Source organism: Balaenoptera physalus (genome assembly GCF_965194825.1).
Source record: "Balaenoptera physalus genome assembly, chromosome: 3".
In the NCBI taxonomy this organism is placed as follows: domain Eukaryota; kingdom Metazoa; phylum Chordata; class Mammalia; order Artiodactyla; family Balaenopteridae; genus Balaenoptera; species Balaenoptera physalus.
Window position 1 is genome coordinate 155,198,628 of NC_138890.1, and position 15,295 is coordinate 155,213,922.

At 32.4% G+C, this 15,295-nt stretch overlaps 1 long non-coding RNA gene across 1 annotated transcript in view; it reads left to right on the plus strand.

The window, feature by feature from the left end:
• LOC309656900 overlaps positions 1 to 15,295 on the plus strand; it is a 47,507-nt gene that overhangs the window by 10,378 nt on the left and 21,834 nt on the right. Inside the window, exon 2 of the long non-coding RNA XR_014261595.1 lies at positions 1 to 15,295. This exon is cut by the window's right edge and continues 21,834 nt beyond it. This is a non-coding gene — a long non-coding RNA (uncharacterized lncRNA).

Below are 15,295 nucleotides of genomic sequence, written 5' to 3' on the forward strand. Positions count from 1 at the left end.
GCCCACAGCATTTTTAAGAGCATGGTTTAACGTTTGAGTTGGACTGATTTATATTGCACATTGTTGAATACGAAATGCGATATCTTTAAAATATTGAATTACATAATATATTTATACACATATATGCAATATTGATTTAATGATACCAACTAATAAAATGGGCATAGATATTTTAAATTAATAGTAAATTAATTAAGACTAGATTATACTTTATAAGTTCAAAATAATTTGATAATATAATTTCAATAATATATATGTCTATATATATGTCTTTTAATATATATGTCTATATGTTATTTTAAATTTCTGAACATGTAATGATAATAAGCAAAAATAGAGTCTAAGCCTGATTTTCTAAGTTCAAAACAGATTTTTAAGTTAAAAAAATCATGAAGTTTCCTACTCTAAATCATCAAAACTGGAGAAAATTTATTTTGTGTTAACAATTTCCATAATTTAAAATGTACATTATTAATAAAACTGTATTTTGTATCCAGTAGAGAAGTAATAAAATATTTTAACAAAATTGAATTTCCAGGAAAATTCTCAAGCAATATATCTTTTAAACAATTTTTTATAACTACCTTGCTTTGTAAATCATTACATGGAAGATATGAAACAATTAACCAGTAAAAACTCCTGAAGAAGAGGAATATTTGTTTAATGAGAATCAACAAAGTCTGTATTTCTAGGAAATTGCATCTGACCCTTTTCAACTTGGCTTCATTCTGAATGTTGTTAATATTATTTCCCAGGACCTTCCAATTACACGACAAAGAATCTTCCAGTTCTGTCTCTAAAGAGGTATTTTTGCAAGATTGAGCTACAGCAGAAATGAGATAGAAGATTAACACTTAGAGCTAGAGCATGGCACAAATAAACAGAGAACATCCCATAATGATAATAAAATGACTATTAATTACTAATCATTTATTATATGCTAGGCACTATTCTAAGCACTTTACATGTATTAACTCATTAATTCTTCCAACCAGCCTTAGCATGAGGTGGTCCATTCATTATCTCTCTATTTTTAATTATTTTTTACAGAGGATAACATTGAGTAATATTATAAGCTATATTTTATTGATGTACATTTTCCCCAAGTTTAAATATTTCTGAAGCATATATCTGAAAACAATATCTTATATATGGAAGAGTAACTTATCCAAGGTTATACAGATGTACTTGTTCAAGTTTAATTTCAGCTCCAGACCATCTCTCCTTGTTCTCTTAACCACACTAAGCTAAGACACACACTGCCATTATGTAGAAAGAAATGGAAGAAATAGTTTTTGAGCTAAATATATTCATTGAAGACCATTTAAAGTTTAGATTTCAGGCAATTACTAACTAAAATAAATTGAACTATATTAGATGGTCAGTGAAGGCCCTGATTCTAAGAAAATGCCACTCAAATGCCCACTGATCTGGGAAAAATACTTGTGGTAAAATGAAACCAAAAAGGAAATTATTATCAGAAAAATAAAACGTCCTTATTCATTCCTAAGCCTATCACTCATTTTGTAGAGAAGAGGTGTTCGAATTAATATCAGAAACACACTCTACTGAATTTGTTATCTTCTATGTGTGCAAACGTGTTTAACTCTAAAGGCACATTATATTTCACAATCTGTAGTATATGATTTCTCAACATATGCTTGTTAATTTTTTAAGCATTTTAAATGGAAGTACATTTAGCTCCTCTAACAGAAATACTATGGAGTTGGAAGATCCATAAATACCAATCCCAGCTATGAATCTGATATCAAGAATAAGCAGATCAGGAAAAAAGCAATATTTATAGAGAACTGTCCCACTATGTTTTTCTACTGGTGTATTTCACACTACACCTATGTACCATAAATACTTGCGTTATTTAGATAAACATTTTTTCTTCTTTCTTTAAATCCAACATTGTATAAATAAAATTTAACATTGTTTCTTCATGCTCATAGTATTATCTATCTATTTAGATTAATTCCACTTTCTGTTTTCTTTTCTTCAATAAGTCTTATTTTCAAACTTAGGTTGCCAACCTTCATATTCTCCATGGTTACCTTTTTCCTTTCTCTCTATTCCAAGACATTGCTTATGTGTTATATCTTCACTGAGGCTACTGCATAAGAATTCTTCAATCAACAACAATTCCTAAAATACCCTAAATTTATAAAATGTCTTACCCATTTGAAGAATATTTATTTAGCATGTGGTTATATGCAAAACATAATATAGATTTGCATAATAAACACTGAAACAGGCCACCACAGTTTGTCCAAGTAAAATCATCTTTTAAAAAAATGGTAAGGAAATAGTCATGTCCTAACTTATAAGTAGCAAATATCTCGATAGAAAATTATCATATCTTAAATATCTGCTAAAGAGAAGATATTGGTGTGCTTTTTAAAAAGTATTGGAAATGATAGAGGAAAAAAACATCTAAATATAGCTGTGGTGGCTTCCGTGGTGGCGCAGTGGTTAAGAATCCGCCTGCTAATGCAGGGGACACGGGTTCGAGCCCTGGTCTGGGAAGATCCCACATGCCGCGGAGCAACTAAGCCCGTGCTCCACAACTGCTGAGCCTGTGCTCTAGGGCCCGCAAGCCACAGCTACTGAGCCTGAGTGCCACAACTACTGAGCTCGCACGCCTAGAGCTGGTGCTCCACAACAAAAGAAGCCCGAGCAGGGGCTACAAAAAGTAGCCCCGCTTGCCGCAACTAGAGAAAGCCCATACGCAGCAGCAAAGACCCAACGCAGCCAAAAATAAGTAAACAAATACATTTATTTAAAAAAAATAATAAATATAGCTGTGGTAGCTACTCCCATTCATACATGTTTAAAGCTAGTATTTTTACATTAGTTCATTTGAAATTCATAAGTGCAAACCTCAAATCAACACTAAGCATAACTAAGCATTGGTTCTATTATTTGATATATCACATTCTGAAATTATGATTTCATTTCTACCGCTCTCCTCAGTTCCTATACATGGTCTCCTCTCTCTACTCCCCGCATACAATAGATGGCCTTGTGTTGGAGCAACGCAAACCGGACCTGGGCAATGGGAGCCTCCTTACCCACTTCGAGTCCTTGAAATGTACATTCCACCCATGGTTTCCATACTTCAAGGATTCAGCCTTGAGAGAACAATGTGTTGTTGGGACCATCTGGATGGTATATGTGACTGAAGCCAGTTAAGGCCTCTGTATAAACCCTTAAGATTCTGAAGGATGGGTGTGGAGATCTATTCATTTTTCAGCAGCCCAAGATAAGCTTCTTACATAAATTCCCTTGCTTATTAAAACTGCCACCTACCAATCAGGAGTGGTTTGCCTCTTTCTTTAGTCTCCATTTATGAGGGTCAGTTTCAAATCTCACCCTGGAACCCTCATGGTTGTGAACCAACTCCTTGCCTTATACTTCATCAAGAAAATATAATACATTTCAGTGTATTTAATTCATAATCCCAACTCTCACTATGAAATTCTACTTGCTCGCCTTCCATTGTTCTTCAATTCTTTTGTACGAGGAGAAATTTTACTTATCGTGCCTAGGTTTACTCTCTTATAGTCTAGAATCCAAAGCTGTCTGTAGTTCTAAAGATGTCTCTTGCCTACATCATTAGTTTATCTTGTTATCATTCTCTTTACATACAAACAGGTTCTAATATCTCACATCTTAAAACACACACTCTAACATTTCTACTTCAAAACAGCTTAAATATCTGACTTATTTAGTGATGGTCCACAAAGTTGCATTACTGGAAAACAGTTTTAAAACTGACTGGCCCACGTTGTATTAAATACTACCCTAGCCTCATTTTTCCCACTGAAGAACAATTTGTTTTTATGTCCACCTTCAAAAAACATTGAATACATTATATTTCTTTATATAATAAACCCATTTCAATTAGTATAACCTTTCTACCACTCCATGGAACTTGCACTTTTCAAGATCATCAAAAATTCCTCCATTAATTACATTTTCCCTTCTCATTTTATTCAATTTGACCTCATTCTTACAACACAATTATTCCTGTTTCTACTACAATCTCCTAAGCTACTGCTTCTTAACAAATTGATATGCTTTATTATTCCTATTTGGCTCCTAACCCTTACAAAAGTCAACTCCTAAAATTTCTCAAGACTCATTCCCAGAATAAGTTCTCACTGTGCTCTCACCTTCAGGGTTTTATCCTACCTAATGGCTTTAGATACCTTGGGTTTGCTTTTGCATCCTACAGTTATTCTCTGAGTTTCAGATTATTCAAAAATCCAAATAATTTTTTAATACTTTCAACTTCATATTTCATAAATATCTTAAAATTCTCAAAAAAAAATTTTTTATTTCCCCACCAAACCTTGTCATACTTCCTTTGATTTTATTTCATGATAGGGCAACATCTAGCATCTAACAACAGCAATAGCAACAAAAAGGGAGATGTTTTCCATATCCTGTCTTCTCCTTCATCTACTTCTCTTTGTTTTCTCTGCCACAATTCCAATTGAAGTATCGTCTTTAATTGTTAAAGGATAAGCTTTTATCCTAACATCATGATAAAAGATCTCTTTAAGATACTTTTTCCCAGTTTTATTCTTCTTCGAGAGAAAATTTCAAAATTGAATGTTTGTGTATGCAAATATGCAAACATCACTATGACACTTTCTTCCTCTGTAAAATATAGATAAAAGTACTTACTTCCCAAGATTATCATGAAGATTCAATGAGAAGATGTACATAAAAAGTTTAGTAAAAGGTTTGCCCATTAAAACGCATCTATGTGTTAATTTTAGTCACTTTCTCTTGAGTTTTGAAGGTTTAAATATGATAATATTTTATCTGAAATATTGTCACTTTTGACATCATGATGGAAGTTTAAAATATTTTTACAGGTAATTGTAAAACTCATTATGTTTTGTATAAGTCTATAAAAGTTTTTAGTTTCCTCAATAGTCAAAGTAATTTGTAATTATAGTTTAGAAATAATTATTAGCAAATGCTCAATGGAAACATATGATCACAGACTAACTGATTTTACATTGCTTAGCATTATTTTTCCCTTGCCTTTGGTTGTTTATTGCTCAAAAGGACAAAGATCAAGTGAAAGAAGAACAAGATAGAAACCCATCACTCTGAACTGAGGGCCACTTAAGCAGAATTTTTGAAGTCATACTTTGAAGTTCTATGGGACAGAAAATAGGATTAAAAATGAGTAGAGATATCAAAAAGATCTCTGAAGGAACTCTAGACAAATGATAGTATTTTCATTAGTTCTAAGATATAAAATGATATTCTCAGGTTGAGGCTATCCCTAACATATTGTCATCAAATGAACTTTATGTTTTTGTGAGCTGTTGTGCTGTAATCATATTCAGTAGTTTGATGTATTTTTGGTATTACACTGCATCAAATTGAAAATTCTGAAAATATATTGAATTTGCTATCTCAGAGCATACTGGGAAACTTCTTCACTGTGCAGTTGATTTTTTCTCCATTGGAAAACTGTGCATAAAAAGACATACCAAATGGATTTTTTCTATGGATTTCTTCATATATATGCCACACATAAATAATTATATCTGATTAAATATTAATTATCTACTTAAATATAAAAAGAATCAAACTATTTTTAAATACTAATGTACTTTGGGGGGGTTAAATGAAGTATTTAAAATACCATAAATTACCAATTATTTTATTTTTTGTTATTGGAGGTAATTTATTTTGTAAAAACATAAAATTTGTAAGTAGTAGAATGTATTAAGTTTCTGTGTTACCATAACAAATTACCACAAACTTGGTGACTTAAAATAATAGAAATGTATTCTCTTTATAGCTCCTGAGGCCAGAAATCTGAAGTTGTATCACCAGGCCAAAACCATAGTGTCAGCAGGGCTTTACTCCCTCTGGAGGCTCTAGAGAGAATTTATTCCTTGCCTCTTCTGATTTCTGGTGGCTACCTGCATTCCTTTCCCTCATTGTCTTATTGCCTTCTCTTCTGTCTGTGTCAAATCTCCCTCTTGCAATGATGCATGTGATTGCAGTTAAGGCCTACCCTTATACTCTAGGACACCCTCACCATCTCAAGACTATTAATTTAATCCCATCGGCAAAGACTTTGTTTCCATGTAAATTAATATTACAAATTCCAGGGATTAGGATGTGGATATCTTTTGTGGCATCATTCTTAAACCATTGGCAGATAATTTTTACCTTCTCTGATTTTTTCTTCGTTAACTTGATTAGTTGTTTATCAATTCTAATGAATTTATCAAAAAACTCTTTTTTTTCAATTCATTGATTTTATTATTCTAATTTTAGATTTATTGATTTTTGTCCCAATCACAATGATTTCCTTCCTTCTGCTTTCTTTGGGTTTAATTTTCTTTTCTTTCTCTTGTTTTGTTTTTTCAGGTGAAAGAACAGAGTATCAATTTTCAATCTTTTTTTCTAACAAAAACATTTATTGCTATAAGATCTTCACTAGACGATGCTTTAGTTCAGACCTCACATTTTGACATTTTATTTTTTATTTTCATTTAGTTTGATTTTTTTTAATGTGTTGAGACTTTCTTTTGAACCTCTATGTTATTTAAAAGTGTGTTTAATTTCCAACTATTTAGGGATTTCCAGACATCTTTCTGCTATTTATTTCTAATTTATTTTCTTCTTGGTCTTAGAGCACACTCTGTAGGATTTCAATTCTTGTATCTCTATTAAGGTTTATTTAATGGCCCAAATGTAATCTATCTTGGAAAATGGTCAATGTCCACTTGACAAAAATATGTATTCTATTCTTGGTGGAATGTTCTAAAATGTCAATTAGATCAAGTTGGTTTGTCAGGCTGTATTGAATTAACTTATTTTCTGCTTGCATGATTTATTAATTACTGACAGAGGAGTGAAATTACAATTCAACCGTAATTGTGGATATGTCTATTTCTCTTTTCAGATATATCATTTTTGGCCTCAAGTATTTTGAAGTTCTGTTGTTAGATACATACACATTTAGGACTGGTATATCTTCTTAGAATATTAATCCTTTTACAATAATCTAGTGCCACTCTTTGTCCCTGATAAGTTTCTTTGTTTTGAAATCTAATTAATCTGAAATTAATATAGCTAATTTAGCTTTGTTTTGACTTAGTCTTTACATGGTGTATCTTTCTTCATTCTTTTCCTTTTATTCTGTTTATATCTTTATATTTAAATTGGGATTTATTTTAGGCAGCATATAGGTTAATTCTACTTTAAAAAAATTAGTTTAATAATCTACCTCTTTTGATGATTGTGTTTAGACCATTCTCATTTAAACTGATTATAGATAAAACTGGACTAAAATCTATCATCTTTATAACAGTATTATATTTGTTCCATTTGTTCTTTGCTTATTATTCCCATTTTTTCAGTCTTCTCTGATTCTACTTTAGCATTTTATGACTATATAGTTTTTACATCTCCTCTATTTTTATACTGTTTATTTATCTTATCCGTTTGAGTTTTCCAGTGCTTTCTGTAAGGTTTATAATATACCTTTGTAAATAATGTGAGGCTATATTAATACACTATTATACATATATTATACTCCCATGACTTTGTATTCTCAATATCTTCCACATTCTATTCTATTCTCATATTCCATATTCTATGATTTTCATACATTTTACTTTTACAAATGTATATTGCTACATATGCATAAGTACATATGTGTATTACCATTTTTGCTTTAAAGAGTTAATTGTCATTTATTCAACAGTTGATTCTCTTTATTTCTCTATGTAGATCTAAATTTCTGACTATATCATATTTCTTCTTTTTGAAGAACTTCCTTTAACATTTTCTGTAAAGGAGTTCTGCTGACAATGAAGTCCTTCAGGTCTTGTTTGTCTTAGTAAGCCTTTTTATCTCAGGTAATTTGGAAGGATATTTTTACTGGTATTGAATTTGGGGTTAAAAAAGTTTTCTTTAGCACATTAAATATTTAAATCTTCTTTTTTGCATTGTTTTTGATGATAAGTCTGCTGTGTTTTTTATCATTGTTTCTCTGAAGGGAATATGTCTTCTCTGGTTATCTTAAACATTTTCTCTTAGTCTTTGCTCTTTGCAGTTGACAATCACATGCTCAGGTGTGTGTATGTGTGTTTGTGCATGTGCACATGTGCATGTGCAAGCAAACAAGTGGGTGTTTTTGGTATTTATTAAGTTTGGTATTATCTAACCTTCTTAGAAAAATGATTAGCTGTCAGTCATATTTTTTGAAACATATCAGCAATTTATCTTCAAGCATATCTTCTTCCAGGATTCCAATTATGCATGTATTAGAGCATTTGATATTTGCCACAGATCTTTGATTTTTTGTTTGTTTTTTACTTTTTTCTCCTTGCATTTATTTTTTGTTTAATTTAATCATCTTATTTTCAAGATTACTGATTCTTTCCTCAGCTGTGCTGAGTCTTCTGGTTAATTCATTAAAGACTTTCTTCATCTCCATACATTGTTTTGAATCTATCCTTTCCATCTGATTCTTTTTTTTTTTTTGTAATTTCCATTTCACTGCTGAAACTACCTATCTCTTCCTGCTGGTTATCTACCTTTCTTGTTAGAGGATTTATCATTCTAAATATCATTTAGATATTTAGATAAATATCATTTAGATATAACTGTGAATATATCATTCACAGTTATTTTAAGTACTCTGTCCATTCTATATCATGACATGTCTGAATTTAGTTCTCATAATTGCTTTCTGTTGTATTGTTTGTATGCCTTCTAAATTTTTTGGTTGTTGTTAATTACTAGATATGCTGTATAGAATAGTATATAGTTGGCCCTTGAATAATGTGGAAGTTAGGGACGCTGACTCCTGCACAGCGGAAAATCTGTGTATAACTTTGTAGTCAGCTCTTCATATCTGCAGTTCTGCATTTGAGGATTCAAGCAGCAGTGGATTGTGTAGTACAGTAGTTCGTATTTATTGAAAAAAAAATCGACATATGAGTGGACCGATGCAGTTCAAACCTGCGCTATTCAAGGGTCAATTGTATACTGAGATAAATATTTTCATGCCTATTCCAAATATTTTTATGAGTGTTTCTTTTGTTGTTTCAGTTCTAAACATATCATAATTTTCTTAATAATTTATTATTTTATATATGCATGTTTCTGAAGTATTATTTCTTACCAAATTATGTTATTTTGGCTAGCTTACTGTTATTTAGTTATTTGGTTTTTGCATTATGGCCAAAAAAGAAGATATGTATTATTTTTATATTTGGCATTTTCTGAGACTTCCTTTGGTGGAAGAGAACATGGTCAATTTTCATTTCATGTGTGCTTGAAAGGAATGACTGTATTCCAGAATCAGCTTATAAATACCATTATTTTTTTATTTGTGACAGAAAAAAAAATCATACTGTTTATTAACTCTTGACTCTATTAGAATCCCTAAGTATTTTTTTAAAATCACATACTACTGTAATACCTATAATACTCATAATCCATAGGTCTATACTTGCATATTTTTAAAATACCCACTCTGTTTTAAGACAGCAACTTTGGGAATATAGATGTGACATGCATATAAACTTTCTCTAAAAAGCACTGCATATAACAACTAACCAAAAATGTCTACCTAAATAACTGATGTGTGTGCGTGTGCACAGTCATATGTGTATCTGTGGAGGAAACTGAGAGACCTTGCGATTAGTCTAGCAATTATATAAACAAGGAGGTCAGAAGATGGAACAAGTGTATTACCGTAAAGATCCCTTCATCTTTGCAGAGCAAAAGCAGAGCTGTACTATTTCAGAATTCTTCTCCAGTTTATTTTTAAGTTAGTTAATACTGTAATTGGAAGATGGAGGGCAAAACATATACATGAGTAGCATCATACACAGCGGCTCCTTAAACTACAATGTGGAATTTATAAAAAGATATTTTTTATTTTCATATACCTTAGCATAAGTAAGCAAAAATAGTAAAATTGATTATTTATTTTATTTATTCCTAATCTAATCATAATTTTTCATTTCTTTTCCCCCCTTGGTACATGCCATTCTGATTTATTACAGTGTATTTTCTTGTAGAGTGCTAGCTTTTCAGTTAAAATGATTTCTTTATGTTTTGGTAGTATTTGCAAATGCACAGTTACCACCTTTACCCTTCCTCTCCTAAATCTTCACTGCCTGATCCCATCTTAATCCAATCTTCGTTTTTGCTTCTCTCCTGGATCAGATAACATAAACGGATTCCTTAGAACATGCTTTATATTTTATGATACCTTGTTCCCCAAGATTGCAGTAATCAGAGGGTGGAATGAAGAACTAAATCAGTAAGAAAAAAATGCATCAATCTCTTTTTTAGTCAATGATAAATGTGACAGTGAGGCTACAGAACAGCAGTTGCCGAAGTTGTATCAGCATCTATGCAGCAGCAGCAGCATCTTCTGGACAAAAAGAAAAAATGTGAAATTCCAGCAATGAGACTGTAATTAGTGAAAAGTAGGCACTTGGTAACAAAACTTGATTTCTTTTCAGGTCTTTATTAGAAATGTAAATACATAAAACTGAAAATGGAAAGGATATAAGTATATAAGCTATAACAGTGTTTATAAATCTCTAAGTTTCACTTAAATATGGTACTCTGAGTATGATTTGACATTCCTAATTTTTAAAGAAGGAGGTTATCCTAAATAATTATGAGCTACAATTAGATCTTCTGTTATAGACCATTATGAGCACTTTTTTTTTTTTTTTAACATTCACATTATGACAACTACACTATTTTTTTCAGCTGGCATTTTATCCTGCCAACTTAAAGCAAATTTTATGAATTAGCACTGTAGTCACCATGTACAATAAACAATATCATGTGTAATAGTTATTTTAAATATAAGTTGACATTTGTTTTCTTGTTAATAGCTTTCTTCATAATACAATAATTAAATTGAGACATGTAATAAATTTAATCTCCATACTTTGGTTTAAGGGACTTGAAATAAAAATTTATTTTCATCACTTAAAGGTGTTGATAGAATCCTGTGTATAGTAAAGAGAATTGGACAGGAAGAGAAACCACTAATTGTATTTGAATGAACAGCACCCACCTTTAGGTGGAAAGGTTACAAGACAGACTACACTTCAGAATTTTATAAAGAGGGCAGTTAGTTTGGGCATATATAGCACACAGTAGCACACAATAATTATACCATAGCTTAAGCAGTACCAGAATCAGACATTAACTGGAGACAATTTTATAAATCTGTATGTAAAAACAAAATGACCGATCTTCTCAAGTCCTGTTTTCATTGGTCAAATATGCTCCCTCTTTATGCAAGATCCATCCATGTGTAGAATTCTGAATCTTCTGTAGTTTATATGGAAAGAACAATACATGACAATATTAGTGAGCAATGTCAAGTTTACGATATGATTTTGAAGAACGCTGGAATTCAACAAAATAGGTTTTAATCACATGCTCCCAGATAATGATTTTAAAATTATGTTAAGCATTAGATATCTTAATTACCTTCTGACTTGAGCTCCACAGCAAAATTCCTGCTCACCCTCCAAAAACTTGACATTTTTCTTTCCTTTGTTACTCAAAGTTGCTTCTTTCTTCCTTTGAGCTAACTCAAGTTCTAGAGTTCAGAGTGCTTAAAATATTTTCTCAATAATGGCGAGTCTCTAGTTCAAGAACTTCTTGTACTAGCTGCCTAGAGAATAAAGTAGTCTCCACATGATTCCATATATTAATTTTCTATCCTCTCTAAACACACACGGGCGCATGCACACATACACACACGCTCACTCACAATCTTTTCCTATTTTCTGCTTCAAAGGAACTTTTCATTTAGAGGGCCTAGAAATTAATTTTTTTGAAAACAGATAATTTTCCAGGTGCTTACATATTAAATATTGCCAAACTCCACATGTGAATGGATTAGATTATTCCTGGATCAAAACCTGAAATGTATTAAATCAAAAAATGATTTTAAAAGTCCATATGAAAAATTCAAATCTGTGCATTTCCTTAGCACAGTTCATGTTATGTTACATGATGACTTTTTTATACTTCACATGTAATCAGTATTCCTAGGCAATACAAGGCAGTGAATAGAAATAAAACTAATTATTTTTTCTATAAATATCTCTGAGCTTGTACTGTGCTAACCTTTGTGGGAGTATACCTCAAAAAAGTTTTATGACATGATGATTTTCTTGGAGCCTCCTTGTAAGGTAACCACTTTCAGTTTTAGGAAAGATCACTTTCCAGATATGAATTCCTAAGGGGAAAAAGATAGAGTAGAGGGGGATTATTTTACCTATTATTGCAGATACTCCCTGAGGCCTGCATATTGTATATTTACATGTATGTGATTTATTACAGCTTGTTAGCCTCTAGAAATATTATCTACATTTTACCTGATGCTGAATCTGTAGATCTCTCCTTTCTCCTTTGCAAGTTGGCAATCACCTTTCCTGTCTTGGAATCACTCACTTTAATTGGAAGACAGGGGCAAAAGCATAGCTATGAGAAACTTAACTAAATACCTTCATTTACACTACAGCCTCTGATTCCCATAATATATGAATATCTTCCTGGATAAGAAGGATTGAGGGTAAGGATATTCAGAAGAGCCTCAGATTGGACCTGGTACAAATACTTGATAGAGTCCAAAGCATAGTTCTGAAGTGTCTCTAAGAATTCCATGAAAATGAATTGTTTTCTCTTCAGACCACACAAGGACCCAAATGGACCTTGATGTTGATAGTATTGGGTGTTGGCAGGAAGAGTGTTGCCTAACTGGTTTTGTATAGATGACCCATTCTGAAGACTAAAAATACTGACCTCTATTTAAAATATCAATATATTCTAGTCAAGTAGAAACCCCATGTTCCCTCTGCACAGGATCCTCTCAAATATGCCTAGAAAAAAGCAGGACTGATTGATATCAGGTAAATTCACAATAGATTTCTGTACCATAGGACAATGGAATGTTCATCATATTTTCCAAAGAATAATGACTGGACTTAATACTGTCATTCAAGAAATTATCAAGCCTTGGAATAATATGAAGTAAAAACAATGGAAACTGAGACCAAAACCAAGTAGGACACCGTGGGGCCCTCCTGGGTACACATCCTTTCTATGCTCCCTGTTTCTTTTTTGTAGGAAAGAGACTTCAGCCTCCTAGACCTCCCCAAGTACCAAAGGGCAGATTCAAACAGTTGCTAATCAGAAAAGTGAGTGAATGCAGAAACAAAGGAGGAGCTATTAAGAAACAATAGTGCAGAACAATAAAGCAGGGTCCTGGTTCCTCCATAAGGGATGTACATAACAATATCTTTGAGTTCTTCTGCAGGAACTAAGGCCACAACCCAAGTGGAGGATAAAAACCTCCAGGCTGAGCACAAGAGCTCTGGAGCACCACCCTGTTATCTCACCACCAACTAATCAGAAGAAAGTTTGCACACAGTGAAAGATAACGAAGACTCTGATCCCTTCCCCAAATAATTAACTGTGGTTAACTTCCTCTTTCTCCCTTTACAAATGTTCATGACTTCACAGAACTAGAACAACAAAAAAAAATCTTAAAAATTGTATGAAAACACAAGAGGCCCCAAATAGCCAAAACAATCTTGAGAAAGAAAAACGGAGCTGTAGGAATCAGGCTCCCTGACTTCAGACTATACTACAGAGCTGCAGTAAACAAAACAGTATGGTACTGGCACAAAAAGAGACATATAGATCAATGGAATAGGAGAGAAAGCCCAGAAATAAACCCACTCACTTATGGTCAATTAATGTACAACAAAGGGGGCAAGAATATACAAGGTAGAAAAGACAGTCTCTTCAATAAGTGGTGCTGGGAAAACTGTACAGCTCTGTGTAAAAGAATGAAATTAGAACATTCACTAACACCATATAAAAAATAAAATCAAAATGGATTAAAGATCTAAATGTAAGACTGGATAGTATAAAACTCCAGAACACTCTTTGACATAACTCACAGTAATATTTTTTTTGGATCTGTCTCCTAGAGTAATGGAAATAAAAACAAAAAATAAACAAATGGGACCTAATTCAACTTAAAAGCTTTTGCACAGCAAAGGAAACTATAAACAAAACAAAAAGACAAACTACAGAATGAGAAAAAATATTTGCAAATGATACGACTAACAAGGGATTAGTTTCCAAAATATACAACTAGCTCATAAATCTCAATACCAAAGAAAAAACAACCCAATCAAAAAACGGGCAGAAGATCGAAATAGACATTTCTCCAAAGAAGACATACAGATGGCTAATAAGCACATGAAAAAATGCTCAACATTGCTAATTACTAGAGAAATGCAAATCAGAACTGAAAGGAGTTATCACCTCACACCAGGCAAAATGGCCATAAGCAAAAACTCTACAAATAATAAATGCTGGAGAGAGTGTGGCAAAAAAGGAACCCTCCTACACTGTTGGTGGAAATATAAATGGGTATAGCCACTATGGAGAACAGTATGGAGGTTCCTTAAAAAACTAAAAATAGAGTTACCATGTGATCCAGCAATCCCATCCAGGGCATATATCTAGAGAAAACTAATTTGAAAAGATACATGCAACCCAGTGTTCATTGCATCACTGTTTACAATAGCCAAATCATGGAAGCAACCTAAATGTCCATCCACAGATGAATGGATAAAGAAGATGTGGTATATATATATAAATATACAGTAGAATATTACCCAGCCATAAAAAAGAATGAAATAATGCCATTTGCAGCAACAGGGATGGATCTAGAGATTATCATAGGAAGTGAAGTAAGCCAGACAGAGCAAGACAAATCTCATGATATCACTTGTATGTGGAATCGAAGAAAATGACACAAATGATCTTATTTATAAAACAGAAATAAACTCACAGACAGAGGAAACAGACTTGTGGTTACCAGGGGAGAAAAGGGCAGGGGAGGGATAAATTGGGAGTTTTAGATTAACATATACACACTACTAAATACAAAATAGATAACCAACAAGGACCTACTGTATAGAATAGGGAACTATAGTCAATATCTTGTAGTAATCTATAAGGGAAAAGAATCTGAAAAAGAATGTGTATCTGTGTGTGTGTGTGTGTGTGTGTGTGTGTGTGTGTGTGTGTATACATACATACATATATATATATATATATTTACTTTTCTGTACACCTGAAACTAACACAACATTGTAAACTAGCTATACTTTAATAAACAAACAAAAAAAACCCCCACTTTCATGGTCTAGCAGAATCTTTGAAGTTGGTT